Source organism: Jaculus jaculus, unplaced genomic scaffold (genome assembly GCF_020740685.1).
Source record: "Jaculus jaculus isolate mJacJac1 unplaced genomic scaffold, mJacJac1.mat.Y.cur mat_scaffold_37_1_1805170_arrow_ctg1, whole genome shotgun sequence".
Taxonomy (NCBI): domain Eukaryota; kingdom Metazoa; phylum Chordata; class Mammalia; order Rodentia; family Dipodidae; genus Jaculus; species Jaculus jaculus.
Window position 1 is genome coordinate 1,205,911 of NW_025423493.1, and position 4,410 is coordinate 1,210,320.

Consider the following 4,410-nt stretch of genomic DNA (forward strand, 5'->3'; position numbering starts at 1 on the left):
CCTCTGTGTCAGCTCATCGCCTCCTTTCATTTAACATCTCTATTTTATTTTCTTTTTAAAAATATTTTTATTAATTTATTTAAGGGAGACAGAGAGAATGGGTGTGCCACAGCCTCCAGCCTCTGAAAACGAACTGCAGATGCAAATGCCACCTTGTGCATCTCGCTTATAGTCCGGGGAATTGAACCTTGGTCCCTTGGCTTTGCAGGCAAGCACCTTAACCACTAAGCCATCCCTGCAGCCTCTATTTCATTTTCTTAACCACAGGATGTGAGAGTGGTCAACCCATTTGTCCTGTGAGTATATGTCCTGTGGCACTCTCAAAATGTGGAGGAATAAACCAAATGACTGCACTATAATATGTGCTGCATACTGTTAGTCAGACAAGCAACTCTGTAGGAATCTGAACGTGCATTGCCTCTTAATTGTTTCTTTTCAAAGGTAGCATAAATTGAAATCTGTTAGTGGGAAACTTTCAGTACTTTAAAATAACTCAAATACATCAATTTGCCATATATTATACTTTTGTTACTATAACAAATTATTTCAATCTTTAAAAGATGTTTCTTGAAATGGGGAGATTGCTCGGTGGTTAAAGGTAGTTACCTGTGCACTCTATAGGCTCAGGTTTGATTCTTCCATTTATCCACTGAAACCTTCCTGTTATTCACTCATGTCAGTTTCATAATCAATACTTGACAAAAGGGTTTTGCCTCACATTTGGAACCTATCTGAAAATGCATGTGCAACTTGTGGTATTTCATGCCCCACCATACGCAGAGAAAGGAATGTGATGCACTCTGGGGATAGATTAGCTATCTTCTCCTGAAGAGATTATATTAATACCAAGGCCTGAAAGCCCAACTCCTTGTGAGTCTGATGCAGGAGGATCATAAGTTCAAGTCCTGCAAGGGGTATAGATCACATTAAGATCCAGTCTGGATATATTAGCAAGACTCTATATCAAAATTAAGAGGTATTTAAAAGGCAGCAGATGTTGCTCAGTGGTGCAGTACTAGCCTAACACACATGAAGCCCTAGGTTCAATCCCTAGTAATACACACACACACACACACACACACACACAGAGAGAGAGAGAGAGAGAGAGAGAGAGAGAGAGAGAGAGAGAGAGAAGAATTGTTTCTCTAATAAAGGCACATAACTAAAACAAGCATCAGGCCACCAAGAATTACACAGTAGACTACACCATGGTAACGCTGGTGCTCTTATAGCACTAAGTTCTCCTGGTCCCTTGCCAGGTCATAGTCCTCATTCTATAAATTATCCCACTACTTCCTTCCCTGCAAGGCTCTGTCACTGCACCTCCTTATACAGTCTCTGGTATGTGCAACCTGTGGACCACAGGATTTTAAAGCTTTCTCCACTCATGCTTTGTACTGTGAGGTGGGAGCAGCCTCAGCAATGTTTCCACTCCCTCTTGGATCTCCAAAGCTGTGACAACAGCCTGAAACTCATGGGGCTCTGATGGGGTGAAATCCAAGGACAATAGTGATGAATATAATCTCTCACTTGGCAAAGATAATTTAGAAGCCATGTTCCAGTCCTAATGTTTAGAACAATTACCAGCAAATTTACTTAGGCTCACACCCTGTCCTCATTCAGTTCATTATATTAGTTCCATTGAATTCTAGCTGGCATTACTTGGCCTTCCCTGTCTTGACTGCAGAGCCCTGTATCTTCAAACCTGCCTCACTCTCAACTTTGTACCCAATTTTCCCTTCTTGCCTGGGTCACTCTGATTTTGAATACTACTCTATATAATGATCAGACCTCTCTTTTTTTGCATGGGAACTCCAGCCTCAATACCTTGTAATGTCCCTGCTTCAATTTCAATCTCCCAAATGAGTTGTCATGATTTGAAATATATATGCATGTTTAGCTTCCTCTGTACAATCATCTCCTCAGTGCCTCTCCCTTCATGCTTCCCTGTGCGTATTTCTCATTCTCCCACCTCTGTCTTGGCAGCAGCTCTGGGACCACCACTCTTCTCCTTGCAAACCTCACTTCCAAGTAGTCCAATGGCTTAAAACAATTACTTTGTTTTGCTGCCTATTTTCTTCCCATCTATTTTGTTTTCTATTCCATATTTTAACAGAGAAAGCAGCAAAGCCATCCATAAAAGATACAAATGCTACCCAGTGTTCCCTATTGATATTCTACTATTTTATGAGAAGGAATTTAATGAATGGATGTCGTGGTATGGGGAAAATGTATGATGTCCTTTTCAATGTTAAATGGCTTATAAGGGACACAATTTAGATTTGAACATGCGCCTACATGGTTCTCAAGCTTCTATAGTCTTTCCATCAAAATACTTCCCCCAACATTATTTATATCAACAATATTAAATTTGGTCCACAGAAATATTACATTTAATTTTAAGTAAACTTGTCTAGAATCCCAGTTAGAGGACTTGGTGCAACATTGAGAGCTTGACCTTTACAACCATTCGTTATAGTCTGGATATCTAGAAATGGAAAGAGCAGGACAGATCACTTGCTTCATTTAAGTGGGGAATCCAGACACCTAGTGTTTGCACAGCTTCCACTGTCACCATCTGTGGGCTGGCTATCCTCTTACGTATATCCACCTTTGTGAGTGCTAAGGATGCTCACACTACCATCAGGTCAGGATTTTACTCAGCAACCCCACGTCATGAGTAAAGCCTCTGAAGTGAAGATGCAGTGGTGGCCCATCTTCTGAAGAGACTCTTAGGACTAATCCCTCCCACAAACATGTCTCTTCACCTCTGCCTCACATGATGTCAAAGCTAGATATTCATCATCACCAGGATTCTATTTCTGTACTAATTCTCTCATGTCTTCCAGACAGTCTCTTTTACTGTATGCATAGACACCTTCCAATCACTTCCTCTGTGCCCCTTAAAGCTCACCATCATTAATACATTGCCTACATATCAAATGGTCCACTCCCTTCACTTTGCTGCTATAATCCCACCCTAATAACACTTCTGGGTACAACTCTTTCCAAATCCCAGAGGGCCCAGTAAGAACTAGACATCTAGTTTAAAAACATTCCTTCTTGTTTTCCTCCCATATTTTTTTACTTCCATATTTTTAACAGAGAAGGCAAGCAATGTCATCCCTAAAATATACCAAATGCTGTGCCAGTGTTCCATATTAATATTCTCCTATTATACAAGAAAATATTTACTTCCTTGAAAAGAAACAAGTAGCCAATACATCAGAACTTCTCATCTTTCCTTCTTGGAGTGGACCTAACTGCTTGTACCTAACTTTTCTACCCCTGTGTCTAATTAAATGTGTGTAGGATCCAAGTGGGTTCATTCCCTTTGCTCTCTGATTCTCTCTTCCACCTCTGTGAACACTTTGCCTCCGTAATTTCATATTACTCCTGTATCACATCTGGCTTCTGGATCCTCATACAATAGAGTCTAGGATCTCTTGTGTTTGAAACAATTGCCCAGACCACACCTCTTTAGTAACACCCCCATCTCACAACAATACACTTGAGTTATATGAACTTACAGACTCTATACCTAGTTTTCCTTAATACTTCATTTCATTACTTCTAAAACTACACAAAGCCTCTGGTCACATGTTGATGGTCTGTTTTGAAATAGAGTGGGGTCTGTCCTGCTTTTCTGTCTACAAGGTACTTTCTTCAGATAGGCATTATGACACAGTGCCTGTTTTTAGCTCAGCACATTAAGCCATGTCTCCAGCCCCTAATATTCCATATCAATAATACATGTGCATGTAAAAATGAAACTGACTAAAGAAAGAACTATGCCTAAGATTATCTTATATGCCTGTGGGAAAAATCTCAAATAAAAGTACATTATAATACAGTTCCATGAGGCAAAAAAAAAAAAAAATCAAACAGAGAAAACACATGTGGTCATATGCTTATGAGTAATTGGAAAGGTTGTAGAAAGTTATACTTCAGATTGGGCATAGTTTTTATATTGAAATTAACTTGATTACATCTTTAAAAACTTTAAATAAAATTACACAAAATGAGAAGAAAATATATCATGCTTCAGTATAGCAGAATAACTATGGAATTTTCATTTATATTTCAAGCATCTTTATTAATAATACCACCTCGTGTCCTTAATAAATAAATAAGTGAACTGAAGATTATTTGGTTATTGTGGTGGCTTGATTCAGGTAACCACATAAACATGTGTTCTGAATGCTAAGTTCACAGCAGGCGACAAGTTATGAACTAGAGCTTCCTGTAGGTGACATATTGTTGGGGTCATGCAAGCCAGCTTCTGCTTGCCAGAATTTCCCACATGCTGCTCCTGCTGTTGTCCACACTCTGTTCATGCCATTGCTTTCCCTGCCATCATGGAGATTTTCCTCAACTCTGTAAGACAAACCAACCTTTTCCTCCCACAAG